This window comes from Gopherus flavomarginatus, chromosome 15, assembly GCF_025201925.1.
Source record: "Gopherus flavomarginatus isolate rGopFla2 chromosome 15, rGopFla2.mat.asm, whole genome shotgun sequence".
Taxonomy (NCBI): domain Eukaryota; kingdom Metazoa; phylum Chordata; order Testudines; family Testudinidae; genus Gopherus; species Gopherus flavomarginatus.
Genome location: NC_066631.1, coordinates 23,581,103 through 23,604,347, shown reverse-complemented (window position 1 = coordinate 23,604,347; position 23,245 = coordinate 23,581,103). Strand labels below are relative to the sequence as shown.

At 42.9% G+C, this 23,245-nt stretch overlaps 1 protein-coding gene across 1 annotated transcript in view; it reads left to right on the top strand.

The window, feature by feature from the left end:
* The window catches only part of TMEM132B (transmembrane protein 132B), an 840,134-nt gene that overhangs the window by 547,134 nt on the left and 269,755 nt on the right, over positions 1–23,245 (top strand). The gene's annotated exons all lie outside the window — the stretch shown is intronic.

The following is a 23,245-nucleotide window of genomic DNA, read 5'->3' as shown; positions in this document are numbered from 1 at the left end:
TTAACAGGAAGCTCACTACAGCTCTGCCATTCTTCACAGGTTCTGTAGCTTCCTCTAGCTCTGCAGCTTATGAGAAAATGACAGTCTTCAAAATACATTAGATCTTTTCGATGACATATCAGCACCACATACATAGGTACAGAAATGCTGCCAGGGATAACTGCTGATGAACGTAAAAGATCGTGTACGATGTATCAAACGCAATGCAACTTGCCCATTTCATTAAAGGATTCCAACATAAGCATCTCAACACCTCTGCAATACAGGTAAATATCCAACAAAGGAGGAAGCATAAACTGAAGCACAGAGAATTGACTTTCCCAGTGTCACTAAATGACTCAGTGGTAGAGACAGGAATAAAAACGAGGAGACAGATTCTCAGCTGCCGAACATCATTCCACTGAAGACAAAGAAGTTTATACTAGCTGAGGATCTGGTCCCTGTAATTCAGTCTCCGGCTACAATCACCGCAAAGTGCTCTAACAGCCCCACTCTGCAAAAGCTTAGCTGTAGCCATCTGAATGGTCCCAGCATGGGGGCCTTCATTTTGAAACTTAGGTTTGCAGAAGTTAATCATGAAAGATTAAGTGTAATCTAAGCTAATGGAGAGTGAAAAATGTTAAGCTTTTCAAAGTAAACACTGTGTTTTTTAGGGTTTCAAGATTTTCTCTTTCAAGTCACATTTCTTTTTTTCCTTCCCTTCTTCTAATTGTTTAAGTGCTGGCCACCACTTCCTGCAGCTCCCATTGGCTGGGAACAGCAAAGCGCAGCCACTGGGAGCTGCGAGGGGGCCATGCCGGTGGACAGTCAATGTAAACAAAATGTCTTGCAGTCCGCCAGCGGATTACCCTGATAGGCCATGTGCTGAAGGTTGCTGACCCCTGCTGTAATAGGAAGACAGGGCCAAACTAGTTCTTTAGAGACAAAGACACGCTGGCACCCCCAGGGCCGGCGCTACAATTTAGGCGACCTAGGCAATGGCCTAGTGTGCCAGAATTTTGGGGGGAAGTGCTATTTTGCCGGGGGGAGAGGGGGACAGCAAGCGGGTCCAGTGGACCTACTGCAGTCATGCCGGCAGACGGTCCGCTGCTGGAAAGGCTCCAGTGAAGCTGCTGCAGTCATTTCGGCGGACGGTGCACTGGTCTAAAGGCTCCGGCGGACCTACCGCAGTCATGCCTGCGGCAGGTCCACCGGAGCCTTTAGACCAGCGGACTGCCCGCCGGCATCACTGCGGCAGCTCCACCGGAGCCTTTCCAGCAGCGGATCGTCCGCCGGCATGACTGCGGTAGGTCCACCGGAGCCACGGGGGGCGGTGAAATGGCTGTCCGCCTAGGGCATCAGAAACCCTGGTGCCGCTCCTGGGCACCCCCAGACAAATATCAACAAAGTCAAGTGGGCTATCACTTAGTTAAGCGACCATTCTCTGGCAGTGGGAAGGAGTGAACAAGATATTTACAGTTCATCACAAGGAGAGTGTCGTCAGACGTTTGGCTGCATGCGTGTGTTCGCTCTGTGTGCTGCACTGGCTCTGGCCAGACGTACAGCAGGCTCCGATCGAACTTCCCAATAAGACCACAAGACATGGTTTAGTAGCGAAGCTGCCTGACCAGGTTTATTGTCGACGATTCACGGTAATAGCATCTGGCACATTCTACGAGGATACTAAAACATATATGCTCATGAAAACAGACACAGCTCAGTCAGTGGTGGGACTTTCCCCTGCTCCCTAGGCTGGCCAAAGACACTCCCTCTGAGATACATCTTTATACATCAATACAAAAAAATTACATATTGCCCCTAATGTATTAGGGCGCCACTCTCTGGCATATTAGGGTGTCAACCATTGCCTTCTACATGTTGGATTGATCAAAACATCTCTATCCATCATGCTGTCATCCAGGCTGGGTCAGTGTGTTCCTGTTATCTTTGGGGGATGTTCTGGTATCAAGGTGTTCTGGTACCACCTTTCTGGAATGTGTTTGCATATATATTCTTGTGCCTAGCTCTACTTAGGAATGTGTGTTTCTGCAACATCAGCCCTATTCTTGCCAGATTCTGTGAGCAGGGCCTGCCTCTTGCTCACAACTTAACTTTGCTTTATAACAGCAAAGTTTTGACTACTTTAGTCCAGGCCTCAGGCCTCATACCAGGCCTCTAATATAAGGTCTTATGTTTCAGGACCTCTTCTTACTACAGACAGTCCAAACCTCACATCCACATAGGGTTGCCAACTTTCTAATCACTCCAAACCAAACACCCTTGCCTTGCCCCACCCCTGCCCCTTCTCTGAAGCCCCATGCACTCACTCCATCCTCCCTCCCTCCATTGCTCACTCTCCCTCACTCACTTTCACTGGGCTGGGGCAGGGGCTTGGGGTGTGGGAAAAGGCTCTGGGGTGAGGCCAGAAATGAGGGGTTCAGGGTGTGGGCTCAAGGCAGGTGGTGTTTACCTCAGGCAGCTCCCAGGCAGGGCTAAGGCAGGCTCCCTCCCTGCCCTGGCTCCGCATAGCTCCTGAAAGCGGCAGGCACGTCCGGCTCCTAGGCGAAGGAGTCCAGGGGCTCTGCATGCTGCCTGCAGGCACTGCCCATGCAAGCCCACGGAGCCAGTGCTCTGGGTGGGGCAGTGCATAGAGCCTCCTTGGCCATCCTGAGCCTAGGAGCCGGACATGCTGGCCATTTCTGAAAGCCACACAGAGCCAGGGCAGGCAAGGAGCCTGATTTACCCCACACAAACACTGCATTGCTGACTGGACTTTTAGTGGCCCGGTCAGCAGTGCTGACTGGAGTCACCAGGGTCCCTTTCCAACTGGACGTTCCGGTCGAAAACTGGACACCTGGAAACCCTACAGCCACAAGAGGCTGTTTGTCACCATGACTTAGCAAGGTTGCCTTCGTCTCTACTCAGGACATCAACAACCCTTAAAGAATGGAATCAGAAAGGAAGGGGAAGGGCAGAGGGTCTTGGCTGAGAGGCTTTTCAGACAGTACAGATGGCTGTAGCTTATGGGGAGAGAAACCCTTTTGCTTTTAAGTTCACTCAGCCTGTTAAATTAGGCACTTAAAAAGATAAAATGCAAGCTATTCTTTAACCAATCCTGACTTTTATGCCTCATTATTTGTAGTCACTTAAAATCTCTTTTCTGTCTGTACTTAATAAACCTCTTTTATTGTTTTTTCTAAACCAGTGTGTTTTGACTGAAATGTTTAGGAACCTCCACTTAAGATAACAGGATCTGGGCATATCATTTTCCTTTGATGAAATAACAGACTTTCTATGAGCTTGCATTGTCCAGGAGAGTGCTGGGCAGTGCAAGATGCACATTTCTGGGGACATGGCTGGGCCTAAAAGAATCTGCTGGGGTTCTTCCGCAGCATAATTCATGAGTGACTAGCTCAGGGGTGGCCAGCCTATGACTCCGGAGCCACATGCGGCTCTTCAGAAGTTAATACGCGGCTCCTTGTATAGGCACCAATTCCGGGGCTGGAGCTACAGGCGCCAACTTTCCAATGTGCCAATGGGTGCTCACTGTTCAACCCCTGGCTCTATCAAAGGCCTGCCCCCATTCCACCCCTTCTCACCCCCTCCCCAAGTGTGCCGTACCCTCACTGCTCCCTCACCCCCAAGGGCCACAAAACTGCTGATTGGGAGGTGTGGGGAGGAAGGGAGGGATGGAGGGGGAGGCACTGATTGGGGGCACTGCCAGTGGGTGGGAGGTGCTGGGAACGGGGGGAGGGGGAGGCGGGAGCTGATGGTGGGGGGGATGTTGACATACTACTGTGGCTCTTTGGCAATAGACATTGGTAAAATTCTGGCTCCTTCTCAGACTCAGGTTGACCACCCCTGGACTAGCTAGTAGCACTCCCAACTACACAATATTAAGTAAGTTACACACTGGAGGCTGTATTTTAACTGGCCAGGGGTGGCTGTTCACGTAACGCGGTGTAAAAGGCATCCCAGTTTGGACAAGTGAGGAAACACAGCTCTTCATCAGTCCAGGTTGTACGTTGGGTAATGTCACCCCCAATGTAAATGTTTTGTGGATGTTAACACATTTCAGTTTTGACCTTTTACCTTTTAAAATGCAGCATTTTAAACCAAGAAGCAGAATTTTTCATTTAAAAAATGCCAAAACATCCTCTTTTAACAATTGCAAGATATTTAAAGACAGGAGATTCACCCCAAACAATCCTTTCCTGGATACAGTTTTCATTTGAATAGATTGACCAATAAAAGACATTCCACCAAAAAAAAACCCCACAACCAAAACACAAAACAAACAAAAAAACCACCTCACCCACACCACACATGGACAGTCCTAGTTATCAGTGCAACTCGAATTCCTTTTCTTTAAGGATCATGAGAATACGGGATCTGATCAGTTAGTCTTTCCTGAGAAGTGCATGGTTCTGGCACTGTCTAGCTGTACTAATTTGTTTCAGTGAATTGGTATATTGCTGTTTAATGCAACCCCCACAAGGAAACTTCATACACTGTTATAGTACTTTGTACTATCAAGTTATCAACCCTACGGTGCAAGCCTGTGGCCTCCTGCCTAGTTCAGTGCTAAGTAGGTACAGACAGCCAATGTGCTGGAGATAGAAGAACCTCAGGAGTTTCATGTTTGCAACCCTCCTATACTGTTTTAGACTTTGCAACTACTTTAAGTACAAAAACCTTGATGCCTGTCATTTAAACCCTGCCCCAGGCATCTCTAGAGGAAGATTTCATTTTAAAATAAGAGATTTCTTAGCTCCAAGGAAGTCTGCGCTAGACATAGACTCATAGACTCTAGGACTGGAAGGGACCTCGAGAGGTCATCGAGTCCAGTCCCCTGCCCTCATGGCAGGACCAAATACTGTCTAGACCATCCCTAATAGACATTTATCTAACCTACTCTTAAATATCTCCAGAGATGGAGATTCCACAACTTCCCTAGGCAATCTATTCCAGTGTTTAACTACCCTGACAGTTATGAACTTTTTCCTAATGTCCAACCTAAATCTCCCTTGCTGCAGTTTAAGCCCATTGCTTCTTGTTCTATCATTGGAGGCTAAGGTGAACAAGTTTTCTCCCTCCTCCTGATGACACACTTTTAGATACCTGAAAATGAGGAATATAAGTACCCCAAAAAAAGCTATGCTGGAAGAAACAGATGATGGTACATAGGATATAATGGGCCAGATCCTCAGCTGATATAAATCAGCATAGCAACACTGAATTCACTGGAGCTACAGTTTATGGCAGGTGAGAATCTAATACACCATGTATATATTTGTTAGAGATATTTCCCTGTCCCCACTCCCTTTTCCATAGTCAAGACCCTCCTGTCCTGTTTTTCCACTAGGTCTTTTCCATGGATCGCTGATGCCTTTTACAACAGTCTTTCCCAGATAGCAACAGCAGTTAAGTAATTTAACCCACACGGTTTGAGTGGGTTCAAAATAAGGCAAAGGAAATTCTCTTCAGACTGCACGCACTGTATGAGTCAAGGAAAAGTGGTCCTACAAAGACAATCCAAAGGTGGTAACAGTTTCTCATGTCAGTGACTTATCACAGTAGATCTGATAAGAACAGCAAATATCTACTAAAACAAAAACATCTCATGAAATGAATACAACTGAAATTATTCCCTTTTATCATCATCTGACATCTAACCAATTAGCAGCAAAAAGATTGCCACGGTTGATAAGTGAGGTCCCATGACCTGCTTAAAATTAAAAAAGAACAAAAAGAATGCAAGCAGGAGTGCTGATTTTGTCTGTGGCCCCTTGGGAACGCAACACCACCAACACACTCTATAATAAATAAAGTGTTTTCTCTAGAGCTGGTCGTAAATTCTGCTGAAGTTGTTTTCATAAGAGAACTGATGCATCACTGAAACAAATCAAAAACTGAAAGCTTCAATTAGAGAAATCTTGAAACATTTTGTTTTGACATTTTTGATCAAAGCTAAATGTTTTGATGTTCCCTAATCAAAGTATATTGTTTTGGCTTGGCTCAACATTAATTTCAGATCCACTGCATTGCCTTGTGCCCCCATTCTTTTCTATGGGGTCCTTCTCACATCACAATGGGAGAGCAAGAGGGGAGACTCTGATGTCCATGGGTGATATAATCCGACCAGTGCTCTATTATACCAGAGCACTCTGAACAGTTACCCGCCCATATAAACAATAAAGGAACCCATAGCTATCACAGAAATTAAGTTGTCTGTGCCTTGTGGATGTAAGAGGAGGGAAGAATTCCCTGCAATTGCATGGCATACGAGGATGGAGGAGGCAGGGAGAACTGATAGGGTTAATCCTCTAGAGCAGTGGTGCAGATAGGGCTGTGATTGATAATGCTATTTGCAAGGAAAGTCTCTTCTGATGCCATCGGGTCATGTACATTTAGAGCTGCATTCGTGAGCCATTTGCTACAGCAAACACCAGGAGAACCAAAGTGTGCTTGCTTTGTGCTAGGACATCCAGCCCAGGAGAAATAATCAGAAAGTTTTTGTTTGTTTTATACAGACTTGGTGGAAGGAGGTAGGAAGGATCAAGTTAACCGAACTATGAGCTTCAGGGCCAAGTGACAGATAGGACAGAGTGATGCGTGGTGCTGAAGCCATAGTTATAAATTGTACCTTTCCATTAAATGATTAAATTAAGGGTAATTGTTGAAGTTTGGGTCTATTTTCTGAAGTGCAGCAACTTTGCTTACCCGTGGAAGTTGGCAGACTTCTAAATGGAAATAAGATGCAAATTTCTACCAGTAACAGTAACTAGCCATTGGAACAGATTACCAAGGGATGCAGTAAATTATCACTTGGAGTATTTAAAATCAAGAGCAAGTGCCATTCTAAAAGACATGCTCTGATTCAACCACCAGTAACTGGGCTAGATGCCAGAATCACTGGCTGAGTGCTAAGGCCCGTGTAGCACAGGTGGCAAGAACTGCCCCTTCTGGGCAAATCTGTGAAATCTTTCAATGCTCTGGATTGTAGAAAAATGCATCTTGCAGTCTCTCCGACCTCTCCCTCCCCTCAAAACCTACCATATTCACATTGAAATAAGTTATCAAGGAAACCACTGCAAAAGTAACACCGGCCCTGTTAAGTATCTGTCTTGAAAAGAAAAAAAAAATCATGTAGGCGTAATTAGGCCACTGAAGTGGTTTCATACCAACATGAGCTAAAATATGTGCTGTGTTGCAGTAAAGTTAATCTTTGCACTGACACCTGACTTGCTGGAATGTCTGTAGAACAAAAATTAAAAAAGACGGAAGGCTATAATGCAATCCTAATTGTTGGGATAAGCCTTAATATAAGAAGGGGTCAGGGAGGCATGGTGCTTAATTGATTTTTCTTGCAGAAAATAAAGGCGGCATGCAAAGAACGAAGTACTATAATATCAGTGGGAACAGTCATTAAAAGCTTATTAGTGGGATAGGTCCAGGCAGTAAGACATAAAAACAGAACATTAAAGGAAATAAAGTTTGCCACCATGAGTACAGTCTGTTTTTATTTTCCTCACTGAAGTTTCTTCTGCACTTTAATATGATTAGAATAATTACCATACTGTAAGGGGGCAACTTAAGAGCCTATTCAACAGGCAAAGATAGGAGTTTAATGACAGCAATGAAGAGCAACATCTCAAAACTTATATAGCCCAGGAGCCCAACTGAACTCTAGAGAAGTTCAGATCTGGAGCTGAACTTGGCAGCCAAGGCTCATCTGTACTGAGAATGATGACTGGGATTTTCAGAGTTGCTCAAACAACTGATGCCTAATTACTCATTTAATTGAAGCTGGAGTTAGGTATCCAAATCCCCTAGGCTTTGAAAAAAAATTAATGGGCAATATTGCACCTCACCCTGAATAATCCTGAAAAAGATGAGACACGGCACAAGAAGTCTTCCTCCTCCCTTGTGATTTGCCCCACCGTAAGAGTGCAGTCTTAATCTTGGCCAATTGTATACCAGGGACACATGTGAGGAAGAAGGGGACTCTCAAGCTTGCAGCAGAAGAGCAATATGACTGGGAAGGTCCTTCCACAACAGCCAATGGGCACACTGCACTCTGTTAAAACTTTAATGGGGCCTGCTGCTGTACACTCCCTAGAGGTCTCAGAGGCAATTGTTTATACTGTCTTCTGCAGCTTTGGCTTTGGGCCAGTCTACTCAGAGATCAGGAAGACCTGGTGATCTCACAGATAAGGCTGGCTCCTGTGGAATTTTCACTTTGTTTCTAGACCAAAGACGAGTCATTAAGTGTCAGGTACTGTAGGTTCCTCTGAATCAGACCAAAGTCTTGTTCTTTAAAAAATTGGAGTGGGGCTCAGCACTGGTAGAAAGTGTCCTCTGATAGCCTTGGAAGCAGAGATCCTCCATTTATCCACAGAACAGGCTTGGCAGTAGCATTGCAATCCTCCCTACATTGTTCTACCCATGGGCAGTGTGTGGATCGCCAGCTCGGGGAGGCTAGCCCCTCCAGCCCCGCCCCTACTGCCTGAAGCCTCATCCCTTCAACTGAGGCCCTGCCGGAGCCCAGAGTCCTCTCAAGGCAGCTGCTGGACCCTGCCCCAGGCTAGGCCCCCAGCCCTAGAGCCCTCGGAGGCGCAGTCCCAGCCCCAGCAGGGCACTCCCCTGCTCTGTCCCCTACAGGGCGGCCAGATCAGGGAACCAAAGAAAAAAAAACAAAAAACACTCTGCTGTGCCATCCTAGGATTGGGCGGAATGCTTCCCATAGAATCTGCTTCCCCAAGCATGAGCTTGCTCGGCTGGTGCCTGAAGCCGGCCCTGCTTAAACTGACTGTTAAGACTTGTGGCATAGTCAAGGTATTGGAGCTGCAAGGTTATTGTAATTTGAAATGTTTTCTTCTGCTCTGTTGTACTTTTAATAATTTAGCATCCTCCTCATGACAGAGATCCTAGGATAAACCTGGGAGTTTGTTTTCTATTTTTTTCCTTTAAAAAGCAGGTACATTTAGGGCCTTTTCCTACTTGATTCCATCTTAGTACCCTCTCCAGGCCATGTTTTTTCCAGTCTGCTGAGAAAGAGAAACATTTTGATTCCACACCAGATAAGGTTTTAAACTACTGTTGTAACAGACCTATGGGCAAGTGCCCTACCTCTTTCTGAATGGGGCAGTTGCTGCCTCAGTGTCTCTCCAGCAAGTAGAGTAGCTTGCCCCTTAAGTCAAAGCAGAAAAAGACCTTCCCTTCTGGGTTTCAAAAGAGTTCCACAAATGAGAAGTTTCTGCACCCCAGTCCAGACAAAACAAAAGAATAAAAAGAGGATGGCTCGCTCCAGCCAGTCTCCCTCCAGAGAAGCAAAAACTGCCTGAAAACTACTCCAGTAATCACATCCTACTTCTCCCTCTACCACTTGCTGGATCCTGTGGATCAGTAGATTTGAATCCTTTCACTAGCCTTCTCCAAAGGCACCTCCTTCTTCCCTCCCACTGCAAGCACAGGCTGGTCACACACCAAGCCTCATTGGGGTATAACTGGCCCCAGCTGGTCCCCTTCCTACCTCATTCATGACCTGAATTAATCTCTTCCCTGCTCTCCAAGTGCATCGGGTTTCTACGCCCACCCACTAGACTTTAGGGAACAAAATTTGCAGCCCAATCCTGCCCCCATTGACTTCAGAAGTATCCAGCCCTTGTTGTAAACTGGAAACAAATGCCCCAAAACTATTAAAGGTAGAACAAAAATTATCTGGTGAAAGCAGAGTTTGGTCAATGCCAAGCTCTTTGGAAAATCCCACCATAAATATTTGGCTTATGATCCAAATACATTTCTCCCTTTGGACAATATAAATATGAATGAGATTCTTAGCTAACAGAATTATTCTATGCATGCACTGCAGTTGTAGCCATGTCGGTACGTACTATTCAGCAGATAGCTTAAGACATAAGTAGTATTTCCAGATATTTAATATTAAAATGTAAATTAGTTTCTTATCTACAAATGATGTAGATCTTAACATGTAACAATTTTAATAATGTTTATTCTTTTCTCAGTTGTAAGCTGTGGACTTTCATTGTAGGGACTATAATAGTTTTCTTTTGGCTTTAGCCCTATTTCTGTGCAGGATAATTGGGTTATTGTGGTTTCAATAGACTTGGAGCTTATATATTTTAAAACAGCAAGGGAGGAAAGGAAAGTGACATTTCTGGATGGGGCAGTAGTCATATGATGAGCAAGTGCAAGGAGAAGACAAATGCTGTTTTAGTCAGATCATTTGAAGTTAGTGCATAAAATTAATAATATATCAGCAGATTCACTGCCTGTGGTGAGGTTAGTAGAGGTCTTTGTTTTAAAAATCCTTGCTGCTTAATATATCCTTCAGGGTGAAGCAATGTGCCAGGAATTCATAAACCATATTGGCATTGCTCTCTCTTTTCAAGTGGTCTCTCTTCCAGACTGGCTGTAGCACCAGAGGCAGAGAAGAGAGAATAATAGATTCTAGAATCCCTGTAGAATATGGGTTTCGTAGAGAAAGCAGATTGATAAGGGGCTCGCGGATTCCCAGCTCAGGGAGGTCTGATACCAGGGGACTAGTTTTTGTTATTAAAAAATTAAAAAAGGAGAGCGACAGAGAGAACTATTAGGCTACCAGCATCCAGTGCAGTTATTGATGGGACGGAGACTAGACAGAAGGGTAAATGGATGGCTGGCACAAAAAGCTGATGGCACACAAAGCATTAAAGGCCATAACGTGAGGAAACTAAGGCAACATCTACACAGCACCCCACTGGTGGTGCCATGTAATGTACCTGGAGCTACACACTGCAGTGAAAAGCAAACTGCATCCACCCTGTAGCACGTAGCTACATACGCCAGGGAAAGGCTCTGGCAGGGAGGAGGCAGTGGGGAAAGTGGGGAGAGAAACGGACACTGCACTGCTAAGAATGGCCGTGCAGGTGGGGGGACACTGCTTGGTCATGTAGAGAGGAGAGCAGTATAGGGGACACACTATACGATTCAGGCGTGTCTCTATCTGCCAGAGCAGTGCCTACTCATTTTCACTGATACTTATACCCGTGCTAGGGGGCATGCAGTGTGAGTACTCTACCTACCACCATAAGGAGTGTGGACGTTCGCTCATTGCAAAGTGTGTAAGTTGCTTCTGTTCAGAGAGATCCCTACTTCTCATAGTCCTTTTCTGGGTCTCTAAAGAGAGTGAAGTGATGGCATGGTAGCAGGTGACAGTACACAGCATGAGGATTTTGTTCAAATGGGCGACATCAAAAGATTTTAGAAGTCCAGTGTCTTTCAGTCCAAAATGGGGGAAAAAACCCATGGCAGCATCTAGAGGAAGGATGCTCAGACTCAAGAAATTGGGGTTCAATTCTGAGTTCTGCTGCAGACTCTGTAACATTAAGTTACTTGATTTCAGTGGGAGTTAGGCACCTAAATACCTTTGAGAAATAGGCTTTAATCTCTCTGTGATGCAATTCCCTATCTGTAAAATGGGATTTCCCCTGCCTCACGGGGAAGTGGGAGGATAAACAGATACATGATTGGGAGGTGCTCAGTAATCCAGTAATAAAAGCTGCATATGCACGCACTGCAGACAGCTAGATGAAGATCCAAAAAGGACAATGAACAGCACGTTTTGTCAGACCCATTTTGCAAAGAGGCAAACTGAGCCACTGAGTGGTTCAGAGATTTGTCCATAGTTACATAGCATGTCATTAACAGAACCAAAAATAGAAGCCAGATCCCCTGTTCCATGCACCCTAACCTGATGCATTCTTTCAAATAATTCAGCATATCCCCTCACAACTGTCACTTTTCCCCCTAAGATGTCAGATGCAAATCACCACCATCGCAACTATTTGGAGAATGGAGAGGCTTACATTGTTGTTAGAAAAACCGCAGAACTTCTTGTATCCACCGTGACGAGGGAGCCCTGGAGAGAACAGACAGGGAGAAATGATTTCCAGCTCTGTGGGACAGCATAACATGCTATGTAAAAATCACATGCCATCTTGCAACGGTCATGAAAATAAGGGCTGTTCCCTATGTACATGTCTTCCTTTGTGATACTGCCTGTCATCTACCTCTAGATATTTGACACAAACACCTTCTACTGCTCACACATTTCCTCCATTGGTAGGAAAACACCCTGTTTTTGGTCATCTATCATTTTCTCTTCAGAAATATGCATATGTAAGTGGAGAGAGAGAGAGAGAGAGAATGCATAATACACAAGCCTAGTAATATTGTCAGCTACAGATACTGTACCTGGAGGAGCACTGGGTGTTAGAATTTAACTGAACACAGAGAATAAATTGACAGGTAGAGACGACATTTCTCAGACATGTGATAGTCTGTGACATTTTTTGCATAAACTGAGAGATCCGGTGGAGCATCACTCGCACAGAAATTGGTTTGAAACCCCCCCCCATATTTGATTTTCATTTTTTAGCACTGGAATGAAGGAGGGGGTGGGGGAGCTGGGTTGTTTAAGATCCAAGAGCAGAACTGTTATTGAGTGTGATGTCACTCAGCAGACTAGGGAGCAGGAAGACGTAGCCAAAAAAGCATCAGCAGAGTAGTACCCAAAGTAACTATATTAAGAGCAGTGGTGAATGAACGTGAAAAAGGCTGAGTGTGAACGAACAACCTAATCTTTGAATCCCATTATCAATACATTCTGTCTACTTATGTGGCCTGCCATCATTGTAGTATCTGTACCTCACCACCATTAACGTCTTTATCAGCACAACACCTGCATCTTGTTACCTTCTGACTGGGGTATCTCCAGGCTGAACAGTTCCTGGCTTTCACTATGTTATTCCCAGCAGAGATAGGGTGCCTAAACAGGCCTGCTTGCTCTCTCTCCTCAGAGTCATTATACAGCATAATCTCCAACAGTTATAAGTTACCACATAGAACTTCCTAGGCAAGCCTATGTTTTCCTTCTAGTAAAAGCACTATGGAGAAAACATACTAAAAAGAACATAAGAGCCTATACGGTTGCTAATATGCTAACCAGAGATCACCCCATGGGCTGTGGCAGGAGCAGTCCTTCTAAACCCCACCCAAGATGTTTCAAGTTCATCACAGCTTCAGCTCAGAACGAGTCTGCTCATGACATGTTTAGTCCACCTTTTATAATGTTCAGGGGTCTTTGAGATGGAGTTTCAAAGAGCAGGTAATTAGCAGACAACTTGTTTTTACCCCAGGCATAGCTTCAAAAGTATGGATTTGAAGTGGGACATTTGCATTCCCTGCACCCTCATGCATCTTCTAGAAATTCCACTTCACAGGCATTGTCCCCAAAAATTTCTTTGAAATTCCTTTTTATCTCCCAGAGATGGCATTAATCCTGCCCATAGAAAAGTTTCAAACAATTCTACAATAGCACATACACAATTGCATTTTTAACACACTAGACCCCAAAGGTATTGAACCTAATTCAGCAAAGTTTAACTTATTTCAGTAAAGTTTCTCTTAATTCCATAAGGTTTGACCAGGATGTGACATTCCTCAGGATACAATCTGGACTGTTGAACAGCTGTGTCCCCTCAGTTGTCCAACCTGGGTGCCTCTTACACTGCTTGTTGTATGAACATCCACTCCTGGCCTGTAAACTCACTCCTAATTGACCAGTATTGGGTGCTACTAGCCACTCACGAATTAAACTGCAGAGCAATACCAGCAAATTCTCTAGTCCCAGACTTTCCCCCAGAAATATGCATCTTGTACTATCCAGGACACTACTGAACAATGCAAGCTCTTAGAAAGTCTGTTATTTCACCAGCCCTGCTATCCCAAATGGAGTTTCCCCACACACTTTAATCCAAGCATATGGGTTAAGATAAAAAAACAAGTTTATTAACTACCAATAGATTTTAAGTGATTACAAGTATTGGTCCATAAAAGTCAGAATTGGTTACAAAAGAAAATGAGAGTAATATGTAAGCTAATACCTCATTTAACAAATTAAGTGGCCTTAAAAGCAAAGGTTTTGTCACCATATGCTGCTGTAAATTTCACAGGCTGGGTCTTCTTCCAGCCTGTGACCACTCCCCCTTAGTTCAATTCTTTGAGCGTTGTTGTTATCATGAGCAGAGAGACGGAAGCAGGAAAGCTGAAGTGGAGGCCACTGTCTTTCATTTTATATCACCCATCCCTCTTTGAGGATTACTCCCACTGATGTGCAGGCAACAGATCGTCTCCTGTGGGCATGAGGATTGAACCATTTCTGTAATGAAATATACATTTCTTGTTTACACCTTCCCGTTGCTGAAGAGTGACTGCTTAAGCCAGTGATAGCTCTTTTTATCTGAAAAACTAGTTTGAACCTGACTTTCTAACTCATGTTACAGCAATGTTATACAGTAGAAACTTATAACTTTGCATACAATGTTGATACAAATATTTCAACAGGACAATAATGTCCAGCAGATTATGACATTTCAAATGATCTCACAAGGCATACTTTGTACAAAATTTATCATAGTATTGTAAAAGTGGTGACCATAATAATATAGACTGCCACACAGGATATTGCAGGGTATTGTCGGTCTGTCACATAAGATACTACTAAACGTAACTAAAGTTATCACAGTCTGGTACTCAGAATGTGAATAAAGACAGAAAAAATAGGTGAAACTGATAAATTTTTAGCACTGGTAGTTCTACTTTGTGGTGTAAAGACTTCACAGATTTGCTTTCACTCTGCAGCAGAAACAAGGTCTCTCCATACTTGTATACCTATATAAATTCACATACACATATCCCTCTTCAGATATATAGAAAGATTGACTGATATAGAAGACCAAGGTTTTCAGAGAGGAAAGTCAAATAGAAGCTTCCAAAAATACCATATCAGAAAGAATAGAGAAGTAAAATTTTGTGAAAGGTGCTGCAGTAAAAAAATGACAGTGGTCTCTCCACTTTTGATGTTGCTGTCACATCCACAATGAAGTAAAGGAGAATTTTTTTACTCTTTAAATAAAAGCCATTTTAACATCTAAGATGATGAAATCTTAATGAAAACTGTGAGAAATCTATGAGACCCAAATTGCCTGAGTGATTATTATTTCCAAAAATCCTGATGTGTTTCTTCCACCATCTTCACGATATACACCTGTGAAATACAGCCACCTTCAGGCTACAATACAGCTGTCTATAGTATAGGGACTATGACTGAATACTTATTATGTTCCTTTTGAGAAATATCCCATATAACCCTTTTCCAGAAAAACTATTGACAGGTTGACAAAACAAACTCTTCCATTTGAAAAACCCAGGCTCTCTCTATAGAAAACTCTAAAATCTTATATAGCAAGAGAAGAGGTGCAGTCTAGTGGACTGAACGGGAAAGTGGAAGCCATGAGCTCCTGAGATCTAGGCCACATTTGGACATTGACTTTCTCCATGCTGTAAGCAAGGAAACATTTAAAAATTGGCATGTTTAGTCTTGAGAAAAGACTGAGGCATGACCTGGTAATAGTCTTAAAGTATGTTAAGGGCTGTTGTAAAGAGGATGGTGATCAATTGTTTTCCATGTCCACTTAAGGCAGGACAAGAAATAGTCTACTTAATCTGCACCAAGGGACATTTAGGTTAGATATGAGGAAAAAGTTTCTAACTATAAGGATAGTTAAGTACTGGACTAGATTACCAGGGAAGATTGTAGAACTCCCATCATTGTAGTTTTTCAGAACCGGTTAGACAAACATCTGTTAGGGATGGTCTAGGTTTACTTGGTCCTGCCTCAGTCTGGGGGGGGATGGACTAGATCATCTTGAGGTCCCTTGTAGCCCTACATTTCTAAGATAAGTCATTAGACCATTTCTCCATCTATAAATTTGGGGTAGTAATATTACTTCAGAGGGGTGTTGTGAGTATTAATCATTTAAGGCTACACTCTCATGCCCTTATTCAGACTGAGTAGTATTACTCCACAAATTGTCTCATTGACTTTAATGGAGCAACTCTTTGAGCAAAGTGCTACTCAGATGAGCACGGATATCAGAATTCGGCTCTAAGCCAATCTGATCCAAGGCCACTGATGTCAGTGGAAAGACTCCCATTGACTTCAGTGTGCTTTGGATCTGGTTTTAGCTGCTAAAGCACTTTGAAGATGTAAAACCCTATGTAAGTTCTAAGTAGTGTTATTATTTAGAGTGTGCCCATTTTTTTAGAAGATTTTATTGTCAGAAAAACATGGAGTCATAGCTGCAAATTGAGAACAAACTGATAGCTGATGTGGAGCAGTACAACCTTTGTAATTATTGGTGAAATAAGAAAATACCTGTGTCAACTAAATAATCTACTGCATTTCCCAGATAACTTTCCCATAAAGATCATGCATCCAGTTAACTAAATAGGAAAGCCTTCTTCAATGGAAAAACTGATAAAGCAATAAACCCAAGCATGATTAGTCTAAAGGTATGCATTGAAACTCGCTGCTTCTCTCTTGCTTCTGCATTTCACCGTCTGGGGCCATTAGTTTTTATTAAAACATGACAATGTTGTCGAGCAGGCTGCTAACCAGCTCTTACCACAGAAAGAAATGGAGACAACAGACCATAAATATATCTTTCGAATGAGATCTGGCCATAAACATGATTAAAGGTTCTGGTGGCCTGATGTGGCTTTTATATACTACATAAGTGGAGAAAAAATTAACAAACCCCATCCAAGTGTGCCTGTGAGAATTAATGACAACTAAGTGAAAAAAGAAAATTAAAAACCAAGTAAAGAAATGCCACTTATCTATGGGGGAAAACATTTTTAACACCGCAGTGCCATTTTTTCCCCCATAAGAACAGATTCAGTTTTAATTAGAAAAACTGATTCAGAAAAATGCTTATGCCATCAGCAAACGGCTCTTTCATTTTGCTGGAACTCAGAACTTCAACAGGTGGTTAACTAACTCATTATTTCATGCAGGCTCTTTACCTACCTTTGTTTCTGAAGGCAGAAAAAATTCTTTATTGTTACATGTTTTTTGGTAATGCAGCAGCTGCTGTTTATGCTAATTCTTGCTTACTTGCAAATAGACCTATGTTTATTTTGTGCCACACCAGCTGTCAACAAAGACATTTGAAGAATAATTTCCATACTTAAAAGAAAGGCTCTGCTCCCTCTTCCGATTGTGTGTCTTTCTTCTGCATTTCGGGCCCGACATATGTTCAATGGAGAAAATGTCTAATGACGAATTAAGAGAGGGGCTGAACTTACAATGGCTGATGATCCTGTAGGCACCCATCAATTTTCCTACCTACCATGCACTTGGCACTCTGAACTCCCATGCCCCTCCCATCCTCTACCTTCACTCTAAGAAGTACATCCTCTAAAATGTGGTAGTCCTAGGAAACACTGTTTGAGACTCCAACATATAAGGGCAGAAAGTGATGACGTGAAGCTGCAGAATGCATTCAATTGCACTTCCTGCTAAAAGCTGCCACTACATACAACATTTACCCTGGCTACTTTGTACCCAGTGAAGTGGACCATGATAAACTAGAAAGGATCCACCCATTATCGATCCAGTGATTGTATCAGAAAAAAAAAAGATGAGGAAATGTGTTACAGAGAATGCCCTGCTATCCACCCTGGACCCAATCTGCTGGAAGCTCAAGTGCTTGAATGGTTTAAGAAGTAAGGAAAAAGTTGTGAGAAAAGGAGACGACCTCTCAGAGGGACTAGCCTCATTCTGCCTCTGTAGCCCAGGGGGAAGACCCTGCTAGCTAAAAGTTCACATGCAACCTCCCCATTGACCTTCAGATAGTCAGCACTGTCTCAAAAATGAGCTGTGCTTGCCGGGGAGGGGTGCTGCTGACTTGGTATAAAGCCAGGGAAATTGGGGGTCAGGGTCAGGCTCTAGCCAGAACATGGCTTCTCATCCCAGTGCTCCAGGATATCTGTAATATAGTTCCTATGACTAGGCTGGAGACATCCCTGACATTGGCCGTCCAATTCCTGCAGTTAGGCAGCCATCCTATCAGTATCCTGGCCTACAGCTGGCAAACCTTCTAAACCACCCAGAGTCTGTTAAGATTTACAAGCTGCTAGCACACACGTCTAGGCATCCGCTCTGAGCTATATTGCCTGTGGAACTCTCAGAATTTCCATGTACTGTGAGACACAGAAGGGAGCAGAGTGGTTTTGTAAAATTGCCTCCCCATTTCTGAGAATGGCTGATACGTTGTCAAGACGTAAATGGGAAAAACTGCTTTCAGTCAAAATGTCTTCAAGCCTTTTTCTTTAATAACTTGTCATCGCTGGGTGAGAAGAAGTCCCGCAGCAACAATTTGTAGCGAAACTGTGAAAAACACGGTGTTAGAATTATGAAAAATAAAACCCAGCCATGTAACCATAGCAGTTGACAGGAAAAACAAAAGGAACCAAGTGAGACAGCAGTTTACAAATATATATTTGAAGCTGTGTTCATTAACTAATAACCGGACTCTGAACCTAGATCTAATGAGCGATGGCTGCTCCAAACACACAAAAAGGTTGGCTTTATTCATTTCTCTCTAGAAAACTATCCAGATGCACTTTTAGGCTCCTGCAAAGACTTACACACTATGACTAGTGTCATTGAATTCGGGTAAAGCATGCATGGAAGTCCTTGCAGCATCGGAAGCTTAACGCTCAAGCCTGCAGTCCTGGTGCAGCCAAAGCTGCCACTGAAGTGTATGAGTTTTGTCTTTGTCAGCTTTACAGTACCCAGCCTTTTTAAGGGCAATCATTTCTAATTTGATTTGAAAACCTATGAGCCAAATTCTGTCTCACTTACACCAGTGAACTCAGGTGCAAAAACTGGACAAATGTGCAAAATGCAAACACCTGATCTGGACATGTAAGTTAGGTAAACATGGCATGCATAGTTTTGAAAATTTCAAAGTTTTGATGAGAAACATTAAGTATTTTTCACAAAATGTTTCATGAAAAATGCTGCTGACCAGCTCTACTCTGAACACGACTACTTCTGTGAGAATGAATGTCCTGCCTTAACAAATGGAAAGCTACAGACTGGGAGTGAGTTTGATCTAGCGGGCTTGTATCTATGTAAAAAGCTCCCAAGTGCTATTAGTTACACACATAGTCTGTAAAAATAACCACGACTAAATAATCACAAATACACATCCGAAGTGAGACCTCTGTAATAAAACAATAATGAAACTATGATAAAATTGCATTTCCTAAGAGATTATAAATACACCACTTTGTGGGGTGGAAAACAATGTATCAGCACAGAAGTGAGACTTTCAGGTTAGGAATGCGGTAGCGGATGGTCAAAAAAATAACTCAACCCCAAATTTTCAAGCCCAGCTCCTGAACTTGCTTGTGCAAATTTTGCATGGACACCAGTCTGCATGAATAGGTATTTGTTGTACAGGGCAATTGTGCATCTATCCAATTAGATAAAGTCTTCTGAGATTAAACTTTGGGAGAGTTCAAGTATACTAGGCAAGAGTATTGGAAATGTAGACATTAGAGCTGATAAATTCCTGGATTATATATGAGCGGTGTCTTTTATCACTTACAATTACTGTACACTCATTATGATGATATTCAAAGAATTATCATGCTTCAAGGCAGAAGCTAGTCACCATTCGTGGGCAGGAAGAAATGCCCTCCTATGGCAGTGGTTCTCAAAATTATTTATCATTGTGGGCCGCATATGCAACTCTCTCTGTGTTATGTGGGTTGCATACTCACAATACATATACTACCTGTATGGCCCTGAGGGTGTCACATGGGCTGCAGCTATGTGCCAGTTGGGCCAGAAGTGGCCCATAGGCCACGGGTTGAGAAGCAGTGCCCTATGGTATAGTGTAGCCAAGTTAGATACATTATGGGGGTTTACTCCATTCTTCTGAAGCATCCAACTTTAACCATTGCTGAAAGTAGGACACTGTATTAGATTTGCTATTTCTCTATTTCAGTATGGCAATTTCTCAAGTCTTGTAAACCAAAAGAAAGATTACTTACAGATGTAGGGAGAGGAGATAAAAGAAAGAGAAAAGGAGAAGAAATAATGAATCCAAAAGATACTACCTTTGTATTAGACTGTCCCATGTTTGTACACAGGTCTTGATTAATGACTTAGCCCTTCCTTCCAACACACAACCTGCTTGCCATGTATCTTGATACAGCACATGCCCGTCCAAGAACACTGGCTGATATTACAATATGCCAAGTGATGCACGCCCTGTATCTGATAGAAGGCTTGAGTCCCAAGAATTAGGCTGTTGCTTCCAATAAGTGGATCCACAGTATAACAACAAAGAGAAAACATCTTGGAGACACAAACTCCTTTTTGTGGTTGTCTAGATATTTAATCAGAAAAGGATTTGCAAGCAGAACATCTGTAAAGCAGACAGACAGATGTTTGCAGTATACAATCGTGTGCTTTACCTTTTTCAGAAACCCTCATATTTGCATGGCATTTCATCCCCAAACCAGCTAATTCTCTTTTAAAGCAGTTTACTCCATTATTTCACTGTAAACAGGGAGGAAAGATTTATTTAATCATCATTTCCATAAATATTAAGTAGATCAGGGTTCTGTTGAGAGGAGGACATTTAAACAAATTCACATTGCTACTAGCTGGCTCTTTGGAGCTTTTCCAGATCTCTTTTTAGTCTTTTTGGGGATGCTAAATCAACATTTAAAATGAACTGCACAAATGGAACAAAAAACCCCATAAATAATTCAGAAGAAAATTAATGGCATTCAAGATACTCGTTTCTGATTATCAACATGGCTGCCTGGTTTTTTTTGTTTTGTTTTGTGTTTTTTTTTTTTTTTTTTTACAGTAGCAAGCAGCTGGTACAAAACATAACGCTAATCAGTTAGTTTCTTTCATTTTTTTTTTAAACTCCTTGGAAATGCATCCCCAGTTAACTGCTTTGAAGTTCAATTTTAATTTAGATGCAAACTACCCCAAAAGTACAGATAGTCTAAAAAGTGCCTCTGGCAGTCTATAATTACAATGCAATAGTGCTGTCAGATTTGATTAGAATGTCACTTCACTCACTCATTCCACACAGCACAGTTTAGCTTCACCTGATGATTTAAATATTCCTCCTCATCCTTCAGTCCCTAGGCCTGCTGTTAGGGTATATAATGGATAGGACTTCATTTACTTGCTGGTTTTCAGTCACTGAGGTCCTCTAGACCATTTGAATGATAAAATAGAGCAAAATAAACCCCAACCCAAAAAACTTCTTGGTGATGAAACATTGCAACTGAAATATTTCATCTGCAAAAGATTCACAGCATAGGCGTAAAACAATCGATCACTATTAAGGCTTAACAAAATGGCAATACTGAGTTATAATGCATGGCTTTCGAGAGTATCAAATTAGCTAAAAAGATGCTTTCTACCCAAATAAATAATCTTTGGGTTCACTTCAATAATTGTATATTTGGGAGTACTTCAGTGCTCGTGAAGGGTACTAGACTGAAGTCCTCCATTTACCCACTGAACAAGTATAACATCTTCAACAGTAATGTAATATCTTTCATGCTGTCTTGCCGACATATAGCAATCCTGTTCTGATGGAACCACACCTGAAGATAAAGGGTAATTTTGGCTCCATATCCATTCAGTCACTGGCTTTGCGGCTTTGACTATTAATGTCAAAAGTGGAGGTGGCCTTGTAGCAGAGATACTTGTAATTTAACATGTGCCTGTCATATGATAACTTTTGGTCACTACGTCCTGGGATGGTTAGGAACTGGGGACCAAAAGGTCAAAGGCTCTGTATCCAATTGCTACTCTCCCTGAGTCATCCATTCCCTCAGGAGTGAAATTTACTGCGGAAGTCAGAATTTTATTACCTAAAAACAGGTGGTAATCGACAGGCTATGCATTAGCTCCATGACAGTCTTGGCCAGATCCTCACCTGGGGAATCAAATCAGTGGCGTGACACCAGTTTACGCCAGTTGGAGATCTAGGAATCAGCTGGTGCAAATCAGCACAGCTCCACTGACTTAAATGAAGCTAGAGCAATTTACACCAGAGAGGGATCTGGTCCGAAGTCTATTTTATTAATATTTGCACTTCTTGCTGATTTCTGTACAAGCCAAAGGCAGTGAAAATGGAGCTGAGCTCTGGAGATCTCAGTCACATAGACCCAGCACATGACAAACAGGCTTTAAAAGAGACTAGTGTTATGCCATCCAAAATGAAGGCTGGTGACAGGCCTGCAGAATTTTCATTTCAATACAGGCTGCAAGCCAGAGGCATGAATAAAATCGTGGCTGAGTAAGCGTTCTGATTTCATGAGAGGCATATTCTCTTGTGGAACTCAGGTATGGGCATTCCAGAGTCATCATATCATTAATGCAGCTGGGATAAAAAGGAATATGGTTGGAAAGCAGCAGTGTGCTAAGTGTTTTCTGGATAAAATCGGAGTTTTAGGGCAACAAGTGAACTGCATCCTGGGAGATTTCTTCTTCCTTAGCAGTGCACCTCTGGACAAGCATGGGAAAGCCCATGCAAGGCTTTCAGGGGACATGAACGTGTTCTAAGTTTGCTAGGTTCACAAACCTAACGAAAGGCAGTGAGTGGGGAAATGAAGCACATATAAAAGCTATTCTGGCCTTGTCTTGTGATCAATAGCAGCAGCATAATGCTGCCTCTCTAGGGATCTCCTCAGATCTCAGGCTCCGTCCTGAACATTGAGGGCAAGAGGGTCTGCGAATGATGCAAGGTGGATGACCATGGCCTGTGGGAGAGGAAACCACAAGGCGTTCAAGGCCACAACCTCCTACAGCTAATAGTCAGAGCTGCAACAGCTGACTCCATAAGTGACTGATTCTAGAGGAAGTACAAAATACCTTTACTAGTGGGCTCTGAAAGGATGATGGAGAGATGTACTGCTACTCTACAGGGGGAAATGATATTGGGACTGTGAGAAAAAGACCTCACAGGTCTCACCCCAAAACAGTGTGGATGTTCCAGAATGTCAGTAGTAAACACAGCTGATATTCAATTTTTTCCAGCCATGGGATTTGTTTTGTACAGCAACACACACACACACCCTGAGCCAGCAGACATGTTCTCTCCCTCTCTTGAATCGGCAGGCACATACCTCCCTTCTCCTCATAGAGGCTACATACATGGGCTTCTACTCAGATGATTTGTGAAAAGAAACCTCCTTTAAACAATCCGAGGCATTGGTTTGAGCTCCCATTCCCTCTTGATCCACTGCCTCAGCTGCTCAGTAGGAGATGGGGGAAATTTGGCATGTTAGGGCTTTGACCAACATTGCA